The sequence below is a fragment of the Heloderma suspectum genome, chromosome 1 (genome assembly GCF_057233095.1).
Source record: "Heloderma suspectum isolate Gila_16-S chromosome 1, 16-S_ref, whole genome shotgun sequence".
Taxonomy (NCBI): domain Eukaryota; kingdom Metazoa; phylum Chordata; class Lepidosauria; order Squamata; family Helodermatidae; genus Heloderma; species Heloderma suspectum.
The window spans coordinates 421,599,114-421,620,600 of NC_139458.1; the positions used below are offsets into that span (position 1 = coordinate 421,599,114).

The window sequence follows — 21,487 nt, forward strand, 5'->3', positions numbered from 1 at the left end:
GAAGGTTGTGGACTTTTGGACCAGTTTTTACTTTCCCAACAGTTACGAGAATTGATTCGTTTGAAAATATGGAAGTTAACGCTGAGACTTCTGCTGTTCTGAAAAACCATGGAAACATATGCTGTGAAAAGTTGAATGGAATGGGGGAAATATGTTAAACGTTACATACTAACGTAAATTGTGGAGAAACCTCTAACATATTGTTTTGCTTATTTGTCTGTACACCAAAAAAAGGGGGGGGGAGGATCTGTCTGTGAGTGCATGCCAAAATGAATGATGCTTGAAATCCATGAAATACAAATGGGACAGATTCCACAAAATCCAGACATCCCTAGGTGAAACCAGTATAAGTGGGGCCTGAGCCAAAAGTGGACAGAGCCTCCCCTTTTCTCACTTTCTGCCATCCCTTCTTTGTCTCTCCCAATGGAGGCTGGTGGCTCTGATGTCAGTGGGGCAATGGCACCTTGGATAGCTCCTTTAGAGTTCTGACTGGTTCTGACTGAAACCTAGAGCACATTCGCCACCCCACTGACATCAGCCTCCATCATTCTCTCCCTGTCTCCTTCTTCCTCCCAACCTAGTGAACTGCTGCAGGAGGGATAGATTGCTCTTGCCAGAGGTCTGAACTGATTACTTCTAGAGGACTTTCAAATTTAGGCCAAGAACCCAAATGGAATTAGGCTGAGGCCCACAGGATGTTCATCCATTTCCTAAAGCTTCCAGAATTGGTAGCTTGGTCCAGAGTTGTTCAGCTTGATTTTAAACCCAGCCAGAATGTTAACTGAGGCAGAAAGAAAAAAAATGTCCATGACCAACCCAAGCAAATTGGAAAAATTATATGGGTTTTAAGTGTCTCTGTGTGTATGCACAATTGTGATCTGAACTCCATGGGATCAAATCAGTACTTTTGTAGCCTGGGGGGATTTCCATGCTGAATATCAACAGTCTGCTATGAATGGCAAATGTGTGAGAGCTTCATGGGGGAGGGGGGAGACTCAATTTTAATGAAAAGTGCCGGGTAACCTAAATATAATTGCACTTGCTAACAGTTTCCACTTTTAAGAGCAAAACCTGAGAATAATGAAGATGCCATTTGCTTAAATGTGGTGTTAAAATGTATGACAGGCGAAAGTGTTAAGATGTATTAAGGCTTAAAATGGTTGCTGCTTCCTCAGAGCTGTTATTAATGTTACTGAAAGACATAGACATTCACTTCTAAATCATACTTGTATCTGAATATACAGGCAAAGGCAATATGAGAACTAGCAGAGACAAGGTAATTGTTTCAGACATAGGATTGATACAATGGAGCAGTCTCATGTCTATAAAATGTAATCTAGGAAATATCCGTCTACTCCCCAAAGGGCGGGGGGAATCATTGATAGGCATGATCAGATTAAGTAATTCCAAGATTAAGTAATTCCAAGACCATATCCTGAATTATGATTTTGTCCCCAACTCATCACTGACCTATAAACCATGCTTTCAGATGTGCCAGCATTAACACATATAGATTATATTCTTGTCTGTATGGATGACTCGGGTTTAGGGATGCCGAAGAAATTCAAGTCGGATTAAAATTAGCTCGGATTGCTAAGAATTCGACCTGCGGAATCTGCTGCGGAGTGCCCCTCTCAGGCTGCGTGGAGTCCGTGGACTTTCGAATGATTTTTTTTTTTTTACTTTCCCGAAATTTACACATATAAATCCGTAGAAAAATACGCAAGTTTCTGCTGAGGAAACGGTGAATGGAATAGGGGACAATACACCAAATGTTACGTACTGAGGTAAATTATGTAAATACTTATGTAAATACTTATGTAAATACTTAGGTAATTATTTCTGTATTTTTCCGCTTGACGAAAAAAATATTTGCATCTGTCTGTGGGCAGATGATGGAACAAAAGGCACCTGACAATCTGCAAAACACAGACAGAGCAGATTTTACACAGTCCGTACATCCCTACTCAGGCTATGTTTCTTGTAAATATTGCTAAAACTGGAAAAAAGTCACCTCAAATATGCTGAAGGTCCAGCCACCAGGGAGATTTGCATTCAATTTCCTGGTAAATCAGGAGTTTGTTGTCATGACAAAATAGCATAGCCTCATATACACTATTCTAAGCTTCTTGCAGAAGAGGTGAGATACAAATATGATCAATGTGTTCTGTGCTATTGCAAATTTTAAAGGAACACAGTTCCTAGCACAAACACCCTAGGGTTTTTCAAAATCTTCCTCTTTATTTCTTCAGAGTTTTCTGTTTTGCCTCCCCATGCATACACACGGAATGTCTACAGAGTCTCAACTCAAATAGCCGTAGTTTTCCAAACAACATCTGTGCATGCAATACTCTTCTTTCTCTCCCCCCCCCCGCCTTCAAAAAAGTATGTTATAGAGGTAAGCTGATGCATCTGAGTGAGATTTAACTTCTTCTAGAGACCCTGGAGAGGGAGCATAACTCTGAAGAATGGCTATTCTACCAACTTAACACTAATAGAAAATTAACAAAGCACCCCACATCACCAAAAATAAGGATAATGATTTATCAGGGATGGTTTTTCCTGGTAAACTAGGATAGCTGGAGCAGCATACTACCATGCACAGAATCTGTTCTTACTGGGAAACTCCTATGTCATTATTACCCCCATAGCAGGACCTCCAGTTTGGTTCAGGCCTTGCTCCATGGCACCAGCTTACTTAGTATAATTATTGGTCCATTCTGAAGGTAAAAACCGTTCTTCTTCACTGCAGAACTATTGAAAAATAATGGAGAAAATGTTGGGAAGAGATTTAGGGTGCAATCTTATGCTTCAGTGAAATCAGCAGAGGGGAAGGGGCATGCATATTCACAGTCACTGCAGTCTCCCCCTCCCTTCATGGAGGGGAGGCTGAGGCATGAGCACTGGCTGAGCACTCACGTGGTAACACTTCCTCTTCTCGTGACTCCCACACAACATCCTCTTTTCTTTCACTCCTACACAAACACCTACTATGCATTCAGGTTTAGGGACTATGTGTTCCAGATGCTGAATATTGCTCATTGATCTCCACAGGCACAGGGTCTGTTCCACACCCTGTTCCATGCAGGCCAGGAGTAGGGATGTACGAAAGTCACTTACCTTTTTGAAGGGTGACATTCGTGGGGGGGGGGAGGTGCTCCGTCCCTCCCCCCAAAATTCTGGCCAGGGGGGGAGGCGCTCCATCCCTCCCCCCTGAATCCTGGCCAGCCGGCTCCACTCCGCAGGGATTCTGCGGAGCCGCCAGCCAGCTCCGCCAGCGGCCAGACATCCGGCTGCTAGCTAGCAGGGACGCAAATGGCGGCGGCCGTAGCTGCTGCCGCTTGCGTCCCTGCAGTCAGCCGTGATAGGCTACATACATCTTTATGTAGCCTATCACATTTGTTTTTCTTTTTAACTGGAAATGGTGGCAGCGGCAGCTGGTCGGAAGACCGGCCGCCGCAGCCGCCGCTGCCGAACCGCCGCCGGAACCGCCGCCGGAGCCGCCGCAGCCAGGAAGATCTGCCCAAGGTAAGTCCCCTCCCGGGGGGGCGGGGGGGCAGACCGTTCCACCACCGATTTCGGGGGGCCGAATGCTCTGGCATTCGGCCTCCCTGAGATCCGTGGCGGAATTCTGTGACATCCCTAGCCAGGAGAGAGACTGCCTTATAACCAGAAGTGACAAGGATGCTCCCAGCAGTTCCTACATAGAATTGACAACCTATCTGTTCTAGGAAAGCTCCTCTCGCCATCTCCATGGAAGACCGTTTTGCTTTAGGTGACAGTGTTCTTTACATTGTGCAGGAGCCAAAAGGGAGCTATTGCCACATTCTTTCTTCCTCCCTCTTCGCAATCAACACACTCCAAGTTACCAGGCTTCAGGCTCACTACTTTATTAGTTAAGGACCAGGCTCCTTACAAATGCAAATTCTAGGAAACTCTCAGGCTACAAAGGAAACAGTTATTCCACACTATTACGAATACCAACAGAGGAGGTGAAGTGGAAGTTAGAGAAGTTGCCAGCAGTTTGAACAAGAATGTCCTAGCCAGACTAGCTTTGGGGGGATGCTCCTCCCTTAAGTTGCTCCTTCCTATGCCCTATCATGCACAGCCAACCTGGTGGAGCATCTGAGCTCCGCCTCTAACTTTTCCTGCTTCACTCTGCGATGGACCCTAGCATCCCTCAAACCATACCATTCACTCTCCTCCTCCCCCGAGATCTGGGTTCTCATGAAGGAGGAAAGCGCGGGGGGGGGGGCTTCAGGCCAAGCAATCTGTGTGCCAAGGTCTTGAGAAGAAGACCTTGCCATATTTGAGCTCACTAGGGAGGGGAGCCTCCCCTGTTCTGGCTGTTCCCATTTTGAATCTGAGCTGCTAGCTATTTCCGCACACTCAGATTCATTCCTGACAGCTATACATGCTGCCCTGCTCTCTGTTAAGCCAGTGTCCAAAGGACAGGAGCCGTGCTGGGCTGACCCACACATGTGTTACACTGCTTCACTGGCTGCTGGTCTGTTTCTGGACAGAATTCAAAGTGCTGGTTATAACCCTATATGGCTTGGGACCAGGCTATCTGAAATACTTCTCTCATATGAGCCTGCCCGGTTCTTAAGTTCTTCCAGAGAGGCTTTTCTTTTCAAACCACCACCATCAGAAGTGTGTTTAGTGGGGAAGTCAGAGAGGGCCTTTTCAGTGAGTGCTACAAGGCTGTGGAACTCCTTAATGAAGGAGGATAGGTTTGCACCCTCTCTGCTATTCTTGCACCAGCAGGCAAAGACCACCTTATTCAAGTGGGCCTTTGGTTTGTACAGGGGTCTGTTGAGCTGGATGCTGTTTTTACTGTTCATTTTGCATTTTTAATTGTTTTTAATTGTGTTTTAATGTATTTGCCTATTGTTGCTTTTATCAGGAACTGTAAGCAACCTCGAGTGCCATTTTTTGGTAGAAAGATGGGATACAACTCAAATAAATAATATAGCGAGGACCAGAAATATTGGAACAAGGGTAACTGTTTTGGCAGTTGGCCTCTGTACACCACCACATTGAAGTTGAAAGGAAACACACCCAGATGGGAGTGAAGTCAGGACTTTCAGCTGTAATTCAAGGGGTTGGACAAAAGTGGGGCACTAACCATTCAGGAAGGACAGCCAGTGGCATGCACACACACACTCATCGTTGGTGGCTCATAAGTAATGGAAGAAATGGCTGACAAGCAGCTGCATGGCCAGGTGTGGCCTGTTTCCTGGGTACCCCATGACCAATCAAGCAGATAGAAGGCCTGGAGGTGGTTGTGAGTGTTACATTTGCATTTGGTAGCTGTTCACTGGAACTCCCAACATGAGGTCCAAAGAGGTGTCCATGAGAGTGAAGGAGGCCATCATTAGGCTGAGGAAACAACATAAACCCATCAGAGAGACAGCAAAAACATTGGGAGTGGCCAACACAACAGTTTGGAACATCCTGAAAAAGAATGAATTAACTGGCAAGCTCAGCAACAGCAAAAGGCCTGGCAGACCATGGAAGACAACTAAAGTGGATGACTACAGAATTCTGCTCATGGTGAAGAGGAACCCTTTCACAACATCTAGCCAGGTCAATAACTCTCTTGCAGAGGTAGGCATGTCATTGTCAACATCTACAGTCAAGAGTAGGGATGGCGGAGAATTTCTCCCTGAAACTTCGGGGGGCCGAGCGCCAACGTGTTCGGCCCCCCGAACAAGTTTCGGGGAGAAATTCTCTGCACCCGCCCCGCACCCCACACCCCCCCCGGGACGGGACTTACCTTTGCCGAATGTCCCTCCTGGCGGCGGGTCTGGCTGGCGGTTCGACGGGTGTTCGTCCTGGGCGGGAGCGGCAGCCGGTCTTTTGACCGGCTGCCGCCGCCGCCATTGCAATCAAAGAAAAAAAATAAAAACACCCCCGTGATAGGCTACGTGACGATTAACGTAGCCTATCACGGCTAGATTTGCAAAGTCAGCCGTGATAGGCTACATAAATACAGCAAAAGCTACCCAAGAGTTTCTCAAGGTAAAGAAGTGGGATGTTCTTCAATGGCCAAGTCCGTCACCTGATCTCAACCCAATACAGCATGCTTTTCACTTACTGAAGACAAGACTGAAGGCAGAAAGACCTACAAACAAGCAGCAGCTGAAGGCAGCTGCAGTAAAGGCCCAGCAAAGCATCTCGAGGGAGGAAACTCAGCATTTGGTCATGTCCATGGGTTCCAGACTTCAGGTAGTCATTGACTGCAAAGGATTTTCATCCAGGTATTAAAGGCGATCCTTAAGTTTGAAATGATGTTGGATTGTTCCATTACTTATAAGCCCCCAACGATGGGTGTGTGTTTCTGGCCCTGACTGTATATAAAAATGTGTCTTTTCCTTTCAGGTTCCACTCCATCACTGAGGCTGTTATATAAAGGCTATAACTTTGCTGTATTTTATGTTTCTTTGTTGCTAAGAAGTGGTCGTTAAGGATGTCTTTTCTCTACCTTAGTATGATCTGGCTTCAGTTGGCCTCAAGATGGGATTGTAAGGGGAAGGTGGGCATAAGGCTCGATGAGGAGAGGCGGGGATGAAGTCTATTGGAAGGCTACTAGGCAAGGCTGGCCTCTCAAGCAAAATAGCAGGGAGGGCTGGTCACACAGGTTGCCAGGGTCAGGGGGTGGGCTGAAAGGTCTGGTATGCCCATGTAGGAGCAATATCCTGTTATTGATCTGTGCATCCTTCCTTCTGATGGACTCAGTTTTGCCTGGGTATGGAGATGCACCCTGGATTCATTTCAAACCTCAGACCATATGCATGTAATACGTGAGTTATTACTCCAACCAGGCCTCCACCTGCCCTAGCTTCTGACTGGGTCTTGACGCTGAGGACAGTAAGACAAATGCCCCCTGATATGTCTTATGCCTGTCTGCTGCTATAGCTAAGTGGACAGGAAACTGCTCTTTGAAGCTTACATTTAGAGATGTATGAGAAATTCATTTCAGTCCATTTTTTATCAGGATTTATCTGGCTCACACCTTCTGGACTGAATACGGACTCGGAACTAGGGATGTACGGACTGTGTAAAATCCGCTCCGTCTGTGATTCACAGATTGTCAGGTGCCTTTTCTTCTGTTGTCCACCCACAGACAGATGCGAATTTTTTTTTTGTCGTGCGGAAAAATACGCAATAACATAAGTATTTACATACGTTTTTATGTAATTTACCTCAGTATGTAACATTTAGTGTATCGTCCCCCATTCCAGTCAACGTTTCATCAGCAGAAACTTGCATATTTTTCTACGGATTTATATGCGTAAATTTCGGGAAAGTAAACAAAATCATCTGAAAGTCCATGGACTCCACATGACCTGAGAGGGTCACTCTGCAGCGGATTCCACAGGTTGGATTCTTAGAAATCTGAGCTCATTTTACTCCATCTCGAATTTCTCCAGCATCCCTAAAGGTAAAGGTAAAGGTGTCCCCAACCAGTCGTGTCCGACTCTAGGGTGTGGTGCTCATCTCCATTTCTAAGCCAAAGAGCCAGCGCTGTCCAAAGACGCTTCCGTGGTCATATGGTCGGCATGACTGAACACCAAGGTGCACGGAACGCTGTTACCTTTCCCGCCAAAGCAGTACCTATTTATCTACTTCCAGTTTCTTGCTTTCGAACTGCTAGGTTGGCAGGAGCTGAGACTGAAGACGGGAGCTCACTCCGCCACGCAGCACTCGGGTCTCGAACTGCTGTCCTGCCGACCTTCCAGTCTACAGTTCAGCGTCTTAACCACTAAGCCACCGCAGCCCATGCATCCCTACTCGGTACCAATCTGTGTTTGAAGTCTGTACATTTCCAAGCTTTCAACCAACAAAAAATGCAATCGACAGCAGACCTATGTTTGAAAACTGCATGAAAAAAATGTGTTCAAAAGTACTGTGCCCAAATACAGTTTAATCAATGGGAGAAGAATGTGTACATTTCAAAGATGCACACAATTGATGTGTACATTTGGTAAAATGTGCAAGGAAATACATACGGATTCTCAGGCAAAAAGAAAAAAAAACGAAGCTCGCAATCTGATACAGACTCAAATCGGGACAAGCTTTGAGAGGGAATTTCAAGAACTTTGGTGAGCTCGAGTTTTGCTGATTCACACATACCTACTTGAGGAGTAGGCTTAAGTCCTAGGAGCTCCCTTTTTTTGCCCCTGACATGATTGTACTTTTTTTTCCCAAGCATGCAAAATGTGAGTAGGGGCATGCTACCCCCTTCCCCTTGGTGAGGCTCAGACTTCCATCCTCTGCTTCCCAAATCCCTGTCCTGTGCAGCAAGCACTGTCAGTCTGTGGCTGTGAATGTCCTTCTTGCATGCCTTTGGATGCCTGGCAAAAGAGTACTGAACCTTTGTCTCAGGAATGACTGTGTGCACTCTCTTCAGTTCAGCTATCTTGCTGAGGGAACTATGTGGGTGCTGTATTGTGTGGGCTCCCCTTCCCTATATGTGCTGTGCTCTAAATGATGGCTGTGAGCAGCCTCAAGAGATTCAAACCCCAGCCTGTAGGGATTCCCAGGACATGTAGTCATTGCTGGCTGTGCCATGGGGGCTGATGGACTGGGGGCACTGTGGTGTCATTTTGAGATACAGGGAGGTGTGATGGGGCCATGCTCCCATGACTTTAAGTTCATTGGCTCCCTCTGTGTGAGGCTGACATGTTGATGTTCTTCTCACCAACACAGTCGCTGGTTTCGCATTATCTAGTTGTGCATTTTTCCCCTCTCCTATCAGGCTTAGGATGTAAAGGATATGTTGGCCATTCCCCCGGTATAGCGGAAGGGTGTCCCCTGCTCCCAGCATCTTGGAAGTAGGGAACCTGTGGTCCTTCACATGTTGCTTGACTCCAGTTCCCATCAGCTCTAGTAAGTATGTCCAATGAGCAGGGATGATGGGAGTTGTGGTCCAACAACACCTGGAGGGCCAAAGGTTTGCCATCCCTGAGGTATAGAATACCTCTGCCCATTAGAGATGAGCAAAAGAAGTTAGTCTTTCTAAAATTAAATTTTAGCCATACTAAAATCGGAAAGACCAATGTATTCCTCCAATACGTCAACCATTTTTTCCTGACACTTTTTCCTATGCACTTTATTATGATGATTATTACTTATATAACAGATCATCTATTTATTATTTATTTATTACATTTCTATACCTGTATGCCTGCTTCACACTGGAGACTACTGTCCACATTAGGGATGGACAAATCTGTCAATTTCTCTCAGGTCCTCATTTTTTCCAAACTTAAGCTCAATTTGTCTCAGACTTGGAGAACTTCTCCATTTGTTTGCCCCAAACATGGTGGTGGTGGTGGTGGTGGGAGGAGCGGGGGGGGGGAGATGGACGGACATGAGAATCCATAAGTATTTTTCTGCACATTTGGCTTAATACATATGTTTTTGAATGTATTTTTTGCCCAGTATATACACATTTTTGCAATCAGTTTTCCCAATGTAATGTATTTTTAACATTATTTTCTCTAATATACACTTTTTTGTGCACAGTTTTATTGGAGGACTCCATTCCAAAATTTGGAGAAGTATGGATTTTGAAAGCAAACTGAGTTTCTGCTTGCCTGTTGGTTAGAAAATGTGCAATTCGGTAAGTTCACCTTAAAATGAAAATTGAAAACAGAAAGAATTTCTGTCCCATCCTTAATCTATATCCTGCTTCTTCCAGAAGCATTACCTCATGCAACTAGAAAGTATTAAGGAAGGATATGATGGAATGAATCAGATAGACAACCTATATGTTCTCTTGTTACACACTGACAAAGATAATAAACATGGGGGAACTTATCTGACTAAGAAATCCTAATCATTGAAAGTTTTATATCTAAATGCAGGTATTCACTATTGTTATTAATATGTTTGGCAGTATGATTTATATGCATTGCCATCAATATATATGCAAGGCACATATATTTCCTTAAGGCAATCAGGTCTTAACATGATTGAGAGAAGTTCAGCGCTGTCATTCTTAGACACAGCATAGGATTTCTAAAACACCAGCTAACAGAAAATGTGAAAGAAGTGCCATATGGTATTGGCTGTCAGTGGCTGAAGAGGGAATGGCTCATAATGAAAACAAATGGATATTTCATCTCCACTTCAGAATTTCTAGAGAAGCGGGGTGGGGCACGATGAAGTGGTGGAAGCAGGGGAATCAGCTCATACTATAAGCATTAAGAGAGCATTTTTAAATTGATGATTTTTTTTTAAAGTAGCATACAATTTATAGTGTAATGGGGTAGTCTAATACTTCCCTCAGTGTCAAGGATCTGTCAGCTATACACCAATCTATTGGACGTTTTTCAAGCACTTCATCCTACAACATGATGGATTCTGACACTTTCTCTTGAGCTTAATCAGATTTGCATGATCTGTGAAATGCAGACAGCCTCTTGTTGTCTTCAGTTGAGGCTTCAGTTTTTAAATACTCCAGAAGTAGATTTTAAAGGCTGTTAATGCAATAATGCAAGTATCTCAAGAAATGCTCCCCCATTTCTTCCTAATGAGAGATCAGCTTTCCCCTCTCTTAATGTCATGGAATGACATTCAAGGGAAGTGGCTAACATTTGAGGACAAGAAAAGAAGAATTTGTCTACAGTAGGGATGTCAGAGAATTCCGCCACAGATCTCGGTGAGGCCGAATGCCAGTGCATTCAACCCTCCGAAATCCGTGGCGGAACGAAGCACCCCACCCCCCACAACACGAAAGGCACGCAAAACAGAGCACTTGCCTGCTGCCATCTGTGCTTAGTGATGTACGAAAGGGACTTACCTGGTCCCGCAGCTTGCTTCGCAGTGGGGGGGAGGCGCTTCGGTTCTCCCCCCGAAGTTCAGGCCGGGGGGGGGAGGCACCCTGCCTCGCCCATCCGAAATTCAGGCTGAGGAGAAGCACCCCGTCTCCCCGGCCGCGAAATACAAAGTGAAAAAAAACACACACACACCCGTGATAGGCTACGTAACGATTTACGTAGCCTATCACGGCTAGATTTCCAAAGTCAGCCGTGATAGGCTACATAAATCGTTACGTAGCCTATCACGGGTGACTTTGAAAAGAAAAAAAAAGCATGTACGCAAATAGCGTTGCCCTTATTTTCGCCGTAGTCTATGTAAATCTTTACGTAGACTACCCGGGACCAAATAAGGAACGCAAATGGCGGCGCCCATGGGCGCCGCCATTTGCGTATGCGCTTTTTTTTTTTCAAAGTCACCCATGATAGGCTATGTAACGATTAACGTAGCCTATCACGGCTGACTTTGGAAATCTAGCCGTGATAGTCTACGTTAATCGTTACGTAGCCTATCACGGGTGTTTGTTTTTTTTTACTTTATTTTGTAATGGCGGCGGCGGCAGCTGGTCAGAAGACCGGCCGCCACCCCCGCCCCCGGCGAAACGCCGCCGAAACGCCGCTGGGACCCACCGCCAGGAGGGACATTCGCAGGAGGTAAGTCCCATCCCGGGGGTGGGGGGGTGGCGGAGAATTTCACCAACAATTTCGGGGGGCCGAATGCGTTGGCATTCGGCCTCCTGGAGATTCGGGGAGAAATTCTCCGCCATCCCTATCTGCGCTGCTTTGCGAATGGTGGCCTCGTCTGCGGCCACCATTCGCTTCCTCATTATAGCCATGATAGGCTATGTAAATAATTACGTAGCCTATCACGCCTAGTGCAGGGGCACCATTTGCATTCCTTTTTTTTTTTTTTTGCCGTAATAGCCTACGTAAATATTTACGTAGCCTATCACGGCAAAATACAGGGACGCAAATGGCAGTGGCTACGGCGGCCGCCATTTGCATCCCTGCAGGCTGCCCAGCAGCCAGATGTCTGGCTGCGGGCGGCCCTGGCCGGTGCCTCCGTGGAATCTCCGCGGAGTGGAGCCGTCTGGAGAGAATTTTGGGGGGAGGGACGGAGCGCCTTTACCCCACCGTGAATGTCACCCTTTGAAAAGGTAAGTGACTTTCGTACATCCCTAGTCTACAGCAAACTAGACTTCAGCCTTCTCCCCAAATGCTAGTTTTTTATTCTGCAAGTAGCAAAGGATCATATTCTTTTCTCATCATACAAAGCATGGAAAATTGAAATGCATTACCTGAGACACACCAGAAAGTGTAAAGCAAGGATAGTGTGAATCAGATGGACAAGCTATATCCTCTCTCGCTACACTCTGAGAAAAATAATAAACTTTGGGGAAGTTTTGTCTCTAAAGGTTGGTATTAACAATGACTACTACTAGTTCCTATTGTTATAGTTATGTTTTGCAGTATTATGACTTATATGCATTGCCATCAATCTATATGTAAGACATATATATTTTCCCTGTGTTGTTCTTGTTCAGTCGTTAAGTCGTGTTCGACTCTTTGTGACCCCATGGACCATAGCACGCCAGGCCTTCCTGTCCTGCGCTCTTTCCCAGAGTGTGCTCAAATTCATATTCATTGCACCGGTGATGCTATCTAGCCATCTCATCCTCTGCCATCCCCTTCTCCTTTTGCCTTCAATCTTTCCCAGCATCAGGGTCTTTTCCAGGGAGTTTTCTCTTCGCATTAGGTGGCCAAAATATTTGAGCTTCACCTTCAGGATCTGTCCTTCCAATGAGCACTCAGGGTTGATTTTCTTTAGGATGGACTGATTTGACCTCTTTGCAGTCCAGGGGACTCGTAAGAGTCTTCTCCAACACCACAGTTCAAAGGCATCAATTATTCCGTGGCGGCGCTCAGCCTTCCTTATAGTCCAGCTCTCACAGCCATACGTTGCTAATGGGAAAACCATAGCTTTGATTATACAAATCTTTGTTGGCATGGTGATGTCTCTGCTTCTTACTGTGCTGTCTAGGTTTGCCATAGCTTTCCTCCCAAGGAGCAAGCATCTTTTAATTTCATGGCTACAGTCACCATCTGCGGTGATCTTGGAGCCCAAGAAAATACAATCTGTCACTGCTTCCATTTCTTCCCCTTCTATATGGCAGGAAGTGATGGGGCCAGATGCCATGAACTTAGTTTTTTTAATGTTGAGTTTCAAACCAGCTTTTGCACTCTCCACTTTCATCCTCAACAAGAGGCTCTTTAGATCCTCTTCACTTTCTGCCATTAGGGTGGTATCATCTGCGTATCTGAGGTTGTTGATAATTCTCCCGGCAATCTTAATTCCGACCTGTGATTCATCCAACCCAGCGTTTCTCATGATGTACTCTGCATATAAATTAAATAAGCAGGGCAACAATATACAGCCTTGACAAACTCCTTTCCCAATTTTGAACCAATCAGTTGTTCCATGTCTGGTTCTTACTGTTGCTTCTTGACCCTCATACAGGTTTCTCAGGAGACAGGTAAGGTGGTCTGGTACTCCCATCACTTTAAGAATTTGCCACAGTTTGTTGTGATCCACACAATCAAAGGGTTTAGCGTAGTCAATGAAGCAGAAAGAAACGTTTTTCTGGAATTCTCTTGCTTTCTCCATGATCCAGCGAATGTTGGCGATTTGGTCTCTAGTTCCTCTGCCTCTTCGAAACCCAGCTTGTTCTTCCGGTAGTTCTCGGATCACATACTGCTGAAGCCTAGCTTGTAGGATTTTGAGCATCACCTTGCTGGCATATGAAATGAACGCAATTGTACGGTAGTTTGAACACTCTTTGGCATTGCCCTTCTTTGGAACTGGAATGTAAACTGACCTTTTCCAGTCTTGTGGCCACTGTTGAGTGTTCCAAATGTGTTGGCATATTGAGTGCAGCAGTTTAACAGCATCATCTTTTAGGATTTTAAATAGCTCAGCTGGAATACTGTCATCTCTGCTAGCTTTGTTGTTAGTAATGCTTCCTAAGTCCCACTTGACTTCATATTTTCCCTGTACCATGCCCTGAATAAATTCAAAGACATCCCAGTAACAAAACAGTACAGGTGAATAAATGAGAATAATTTGATATATTTAGAGAAATGTAAAATATATAGATGTAGAAACATGGAATAGATTTCATTACGTGATAAATATTGGCAATTGAGTTAAGCAGATATTTTTCTTATTTAAAGAAAAAAACAGTTGGATTAATTTAGGCTTAGGGATGGATTAAGGGATTCAAAATATCATTCTCATTGGATGAAGAAAGGAAGAATGTCCATGTAATGGTGGCATCTGGTTCTGTTTGGGGATTGGTTTGTGGAGTTTTAAAATCTGATTGGATGATTAGGTTCACTGGCAAGTAGGACAGTTAAAATAAAAATCAGTTGAGAAAGGGTTAGAGAAGGAGAGAGACCTGGGGAAGAGAGAGGAAAGATGTTATCTGAGAGGAGTGTACAGCATGTATGACAGAAAATGTGTGAGAGGCACACACTAATGTTACTAAGTAGCTCTCTTTTGAGTGAACAGTACTGACTCCATTTTGAGACAGCCAAAAAGCCAGGTGTCTTCATTCCCAGCCTCAGCAAAGGTGAGAGAAAGGCACAGGAATGGGGTTGAGAACAACATGCAAGACCAGATCAAGCAATTCAGTTTCTAATGGACTTCTTAAAATGCATTCCCCAAAGGCAAAGGTGGGGGGTCAAAATTCAGCAAAACATGAACGTGCTGAATAGCAAGAGTAATATCTGGTAAGTGACCTAGCCAACCACCTGCAATATGCTATGCTGAACTCCAGCCTTGACACCTGTCTTTAAGACAGTCGTTAAGATGCAAGGTCATCTTTTGTTAAGCGAATAGGAGATAGTAAGTAGGACTTCTGTTTCTGGCAAGTACGGCCATCATCCCCAAGCACCCTCTTTTGTTATACAGGATGGAAGGCCAACTCAGTCTTTATCCCTAGCAAGCAGCACCATTTCCAGTGCCTATGAGCAGTGTCTGGGTCATCAGAGTTGTGATGTCACTGCCTTTCTCTGAACTGTATAAGAAGCCTCAGGTTGGGGCAGTCCCTGGTCCCCTCTTCCCAGAGGTGGGGGGACCATGTTGCTGAAATCACTGGGTGCCTCACCCCTGCAGGGGTAACGTGCCACACTGCTGCTGAAATCATTCAAGAGTCTCTCCTCCCAGACGAAAGGTTCTATGCTGAAATCACTGAAATTGCTAAGCTCTTTGCTTGCCAGAACAAGGTGCCAACAGTGGGTGCTTTGCCTCCCCTAGTCAAGGCTCTCTGATTTCCTTCCTCTTCGCTTAAGACCAGGAAATGCAATGTGCACTAGTTCCTGTCTGCAAGAAAGGGCTTCAGCCCAAGGAAAGGTATATCGCTTGTAGAGGTTCTTTGTAGAAATTGTAGCCTCAACCCCCTCTTTCCCGTGTGTGTGTGTGTGCACGCGCGCATGCATGCATGCGCTTCAAGCCTCGGGAAGACTCCTTCCCACAGTCTTCAAAGCTACCTTAGGCCTGGAGCTCAGCTTCACCAAGAATGCAGCTGATTTCCCCACCAAAGCATAACTTGGTGACAGCTGGAGCATCCTCAGCTGGTCTTAAGTGTTAAATCCAGTTGCTCAGCTAACTCCCCAGAATAGCTTGTGCATTGATCTTTGAAAACCCCAATAAATGTGCCATTGTGGCATTATCCTCTCCAACAGTGTCTTGAGTGTGAACCTCTTTGGGTGGGAATCACCTTCTTAGCGAGACGCTCTATTGCCAATGTCTAAAGATTCCTTATAAGTGGGTGTGTGAGTCTCGTTAGAACGTGTGCAAGGCTGCACATGGGTCTAACTAGAGCACATCACGCAACACTAAACTGTGTCCCAGCACTAGTGCTAATGACATTGTGCTAACATAAACTGATGCTTGTGCAATGTCACCAAAATTTGGCAGCAAATAGCTGGTTTTTCCTATTGCCCTAGCAAATGCTAGCTACATTGTGCAGGTGTTGGTTTATGCTAGTGCAATGTCATCAGCTTTAGCAGGACCAAGAGCCTTCAGAGGCTTCTGGTCACAGTGAAGAGGAATCAGAATGTGTTTCTGGACCTTCACAAGTGGGGCCTTCCATTTTTGATCCCACCCCACTCATTCCCCAGGAGGCATCACTCCCCTCTGACTCCTCCAGTAAGCAGAGGCCCTGGGAAACATTCCCCAACCAGCTCCTCACTCTCCAGACTTGCGGCACCTAAAAAAAGCCAGCAAAGTGCACTGGCTGTTTAAAAAAAACAAGCAAACAGATATATCACTTGAGAAGGTGGAACTCCCAGAAGGACTCTCTTGGCCTGGCTATACACTGCCAGTTGCTCTAAGCCGGTGGTGGAACAACCTGTCAAACCTCTGTAGGAATGCTCTCCATTGTTCTGAACTCATTCCCGGTCCTGGGCTGATATCCACTGTGTTGCTAATGTCTTCCATTCCTGTCCCATGTCATTGCCTGAGCCATCTCCCTGAACAGATGGCAGAATCCCTGATGGAGCATGACACAAAAGGCAAAACTTAATTCATCATTAGGAAGCCTCTTGGTTGCTTTTTTAATTGCTTCCTCCATTGAAATCCCAATGAAAACTACCCCCCTCTGAGTGCTGCTTTTAGCTGCAGAAAGACAGCTTCTCTTTGGGGGGCGGGGTTGGGACTATAGTTTGCAGGATGGTTAAACTGCCCCTCTCTGTGCACCAAAGCTCGAAATGTAAATCTGCCCATGCCTATTATTTAAAACACACACACACACACACAGGAATCCTAATGATATGTTTAGTGTTTGGCCCTACAAAAAGCAGAAAGGTAGGGAAGCTTGCATAAATTATCTTGACGAGACAGAACTGCCAGAACTGGATGGATCTAAGTACCAAATTGAATACAACAGTTTGAGATTAACAATCAAACAAAATGAAAAACAAAATAATCCCCATCCTCTGTTTTTTGTCCTCCTATCTAAGGATATGAAAATCAGCAAAACACAAGCTTGCCAAAGTTCTCTGAATTCCACGTTAAAGCTCGTTCTGACTTGAGTCCATCTAAGATCGCAAGCTTTTTCTTTCTTTCTTTTTACTTTTTTTTGGTATTATTATTATCTACACATGCCATCAAATACTATTTTTTTGATCCACGAATCACAGAGGCAGCTTGGAAGTGTATGGGCTTTGGTCATAGATTGAGTTTGATTCTGTGTTCAGTCCATGAGATCTGAACTGAGATAATCCTGATCAAAAATGAACTGAAAACAATTTCTTATACATCCGTACACCTAGCCTGATTATTAGTTTTTGGTGGAATGTTGGTTGGTTCTAATGAATGTATTGTCCAACTGTAGGTGTGGATGTTCAAAGTATCTGACTTTGCTTTAGTGGACTTGCTGGGAAGACTATTGAAAAATTCTAATCCACCTATTTTAAACCAATATAAGATGGCATATTATGAAATGCAAATGCTAAATATTAATGATAGTTTATTAAGAATTTGAAAATGTAAATAAATAAGTGTTGTATTAAACTGTATTTAAGAGAAGACAATGCAGAGACACAAGCAAGTTCACAATGAATTCTGTGTATCTGGCATAAAAATAATGGTCACGATGAACTGGATGGTATTGAAAGAATAAATGATGATTTAAAGCCCTATCGTCACTTGGGCCAAAAAGTTATTGACTAATGAACAGGTGTGAGACTGTATTATTCTAGGCCAAAAGTGTACTGAAAGTTTTCACTTACCAATTAATGAGCAAAAAATATTGTGTAAGCTATACTAGGGATGTCAGAGAATTCCGCCAGGGACTCCAGTGAGGACGGATTCTTTAGAATCCGGCCCCCCGGAATCCGTCATGGAACGGACTCCCCTCCCTGCCACCCCACGGAACCTCTAGGGATGTACAAAAGTTCCGCCATGGATCTCGGGGAGGCTGAATGCCAGCACATTCGGCCCACCAAAATCTGTGGCGGAATGGCCCGCCGCCACCCCCCTGGGACGGGACTTACCTGGGGCGGATCTCCCTGGAGGTGGCGGCTCCGGCGGCGGCTCCGCCGCCATTTCCAGGTTTAAATGCCGCTGCCGCTATTTCCAGGTTTTAAAAAAAACGTGATAGGCTATGTAAAGATTTACATAGCCTATCATGGCTAGATTTTAAAAAACACTTTGATAGGCTATGTAAATGTTTACGTAGCATATCACGGCTGATTAAAAAAAACAAATGCGCGTACGCAAATGGCGGCACCCATGGGCACCGCCATTTGCGTTCCTTATTTTGGCACGTCTTAGTCCACATAAACATTTACGTAGACTAAGACGGTGAAAATAAGGGGAACGCAAATAGTGTAGACGCTACGCTATTTGCATTCCCCTTATTTTCGCTGTCTTAGTCTATGTAAATGTTTACTTAGACTAAGATGTGCCAAAATAAGGAACGCAAATGGCGGTGCCCATGGGCGCCGCCATTTGCGTACGCACGTTTTGGTTTTTGGTTTTTTAATCAGCCATGATAGGCTACGTAAACATTTACGTAGCCTATCACGGCTGACTGCAGGGACTCAAACAGCGGCGGCTATGGGCGCCGCCATTTGTGCCCCTGCTAGCCAGCGGCCGGATGTCTGGCTGCTGGCGGAGCCAGCTGGCGGCTCCTCAGAATCACTGCAGAGCACAGCCAGCTGGCCAGGATTCCGGGGGGGGGAGGAACGGAGCGCCTCCCCCCCCGGCGAGGATTCTGGGGGGAGGGACGGAACGCATCCCCCCGCACCATCAGCGTAATCCCCGAAAGGTAAGTACCTTTCGTACATCCCTAGGAATCCCCCCAGGACGGAGCACACCTGGTGGCAGATGAGGCGGCTCCGGAAGCTCCAGCTGGTCTCCCGGCCACTGCCGGGCTGTTGCGGCCACAAATGGCGGCCGTCATAGCGGCCGCCATTTGCGTGGCTGCCTTTTTCGTGATAGGCTATGTAAGTACTTACATAGCCTATCATGGCAAAGAGCAGGGGCACAAATGGCAGCCGCTATGCCATTTGCGCCCCTGCCCTTTGCCATGATAGGCTACGTAAGTATTTACATAGCCTATCACGAAAAAGGCAGCCATGCAAATGGCATAGCAGCCGCCATTTGCATAGGGATGTCAGAGAATTATGCCACGGATCTTGGTGAGGCCGAATGCCAGTGATGCCATTTGCATCCCTGTGGAAGCTGTGATAGGCTACATAAGTACTTATGCAGCCTATCACGGCAAAACTAAGGGAACAGAAATGGCAGTGGCTACGGCAGCCGCCATTTGCGTTCCCTTTTTTTTGCCATGTGATAGGCTACATGAATATTTACATAGCCTATTACAACAAAAGAGAGGGGCGCAAATGGCGTAGTGGCCGCCATTTGCGTTCCCCTTTGTTTTTTTGCCGTAATAGGCTACGTAAATATTTACATAACCTATCACGGCAAAAAAAAAGGGGACGCAAATGGCGGCTGCCGTAGCCGCCACCATTTGCATTCGCTGTTTTGTTTTGTTTTTTGCTGTGATAGGCTGCATAAATATTTACGTAGCCTATCACGGCAAAATACAGGGACGCAAATAGCCACTGCTATTTGCGTCCCTTTGCAGGCTGCCCAGAGGCCAGATGTCCGGCTGCGGGTGGCCCCGGCCAGCGGCTCCACGGAATCTCTGCAGAGCGGAGCCAGCTGGAGAGAAGTTGGGGGGGAGGGACGGAGCGCCTCCCCCGCACCGCGAATGTCACCCTTCAAAAAGATGACTTTCATACATCCCTACATTTGTGGCCGCAGCAGCCTGGCAGCAGCCGGAATTCCGCAGAGCAGAGCCGGCCAAGGAGGATTCCGGGGGGGGGGGGGACAGAGCACCTCCCTCCCCACTGTGGATGGCCCCAGTGGAACAAGGTAAGTGTTTCGTACACCCCTAAGGTATCCACATCAAAAAGCTTGATATATAGATGTCTAGAAAGATTTATAGGCTTATGTATAACTGGCAAATTTTGAGTAAGGAGTTATCTTTGAGTAAGAAGGCTAGGGAGGCTGGAGGATTCTTCATAAGCCAGCCTCCCCACTCCCCCCCTCCCACAGAACCGCCCCCTTTCCCTCCCCTCTGAAGACGCTTTTGCGAGCTCAGAGAAGCAGCCAACACAGTTATCTACTCACTGGCTGCGAGGGGGAGGGGGCAGGAAGCTTGGACTCCTGGGTCCAAGGTCAGAGCACTGTCTCCAACCTTGAATCCAGGAATCTGAACTATCCTATGGCACCCCCAGACACCAGCCATAGGATTTCTTTCTAAAGTACTTCAGGTGTTGGCAACATGCAAGAGATATCTAGAGAGGGACAGGGGGAGTGCAGCCCTGTTGATTCTGCTCCATCTCTCTGTGAAAGGTTGTCACAGAGAGGAAGGCCAGGATCCCTTCTCGATCATCCCAGAGTGTAGGACATGGAAGAATGGGCTCAAGTTACAGGAAGCCAGATTCCGGCTGACATCAGGAAAAACCTCCTCATTGTTAGAGCAATACGGCAATGGAAGCAATTACCTAGGGAGGTGGTGGGCTCTCCCACACTGGAGGAATTCAAGATGAGGCTGGACAGCTATCTGTCAGGGATGGTTTGACTGGGATTCCTGCATTGTGCAGGGGTTGGACTTGGTGGTCTTATAGGCCCTTTCCAACCCTACTACTCTATGATTCTATGTCTCCCTCCTGGGCTGTCACAGTCCTCATCCCCAACAAACATACATAGGGATGTCAGAGAATTCTGCAATGGACCCCCCGGAATCCATGTCAGAACAGCCTCCCCCCCCCTGCCACCCTGCAGAAGAGGCTTCCCTCCTCGCCCGGCCGAAATTCAGGCCGGCGGGGAGGCTTCCCGCCTCGCCCAGCCGAAATTCAGGCCAGGGAGAAGCGCCCCGTCTCCCCAGCCGCAAACTTCAAAAGAAAAAATAAACGCCCCTGTGATAGGCTACGTAACGATTAACGTAGCCTATCACGGCTAGATCTGCAAATCTAGCCGTGATAGGCTACGTTAATCGTTACGTAGCCTATCATGGGGGCGTTTGTTTTTTTTTTACTTTGCTTGTAATGGCGGCGCCCCCACCCCTGACGATGACCTGCCGAACCGCCGCCGGGACCCGCCACCGGGAGGGACATTCGTGAAAGTTAAGTCCCATCCCGGGGGGGCGGAGAATTTCTCCCCGAACAACCTTCGGAGGACCGAATGCGTTCGCGCTTGGCCCCCCAAAGTTTCGGGAAGAAATTCTCCCCCATCCCTACCGCTACGACAGCCGCCATTTGTGGCCACAGCAGCCCGGCTGTGCCCGGAACTCCGGAGAATTCCGTGAAGTGGAGCCGGCCGGGGAGGATTCTGGGGAGGGGGACGGAGCGCCTCCCCCCAACCGTGGATTGCCCAGCGCGGAGCCAGGTAAGACTTTCATACATCCCTAAACACACACAAAACCCAACCATCCACGACATGACAGATAGGAAGATGCTTTACACCAGGTCACACTGTTTATCTAGCATATAAGTCCGATTCTTTTCCTTAAGTGGAGTTCTCCACGATATAGTTGCTGTGTGCCCCGCATTTACCATGGCTATTCTAGCCCTGCCAAGGG

General features: G+C 46.4%; 1 protein-coding gene across 18 annotated transcripts in view; it reads right to left on the reverse strand.

The window, feature by feature from the left end:
* NRXN1 (neurexin 1) overlaps positions 1-21,487 on the reverse strand; it is a 1,598,206-nt gene that overhangs the window by 1,437,831 nt on the left and 138,888 nt on the right. The gene's annotated exons all lie outside the window — the stretch shown is intronic.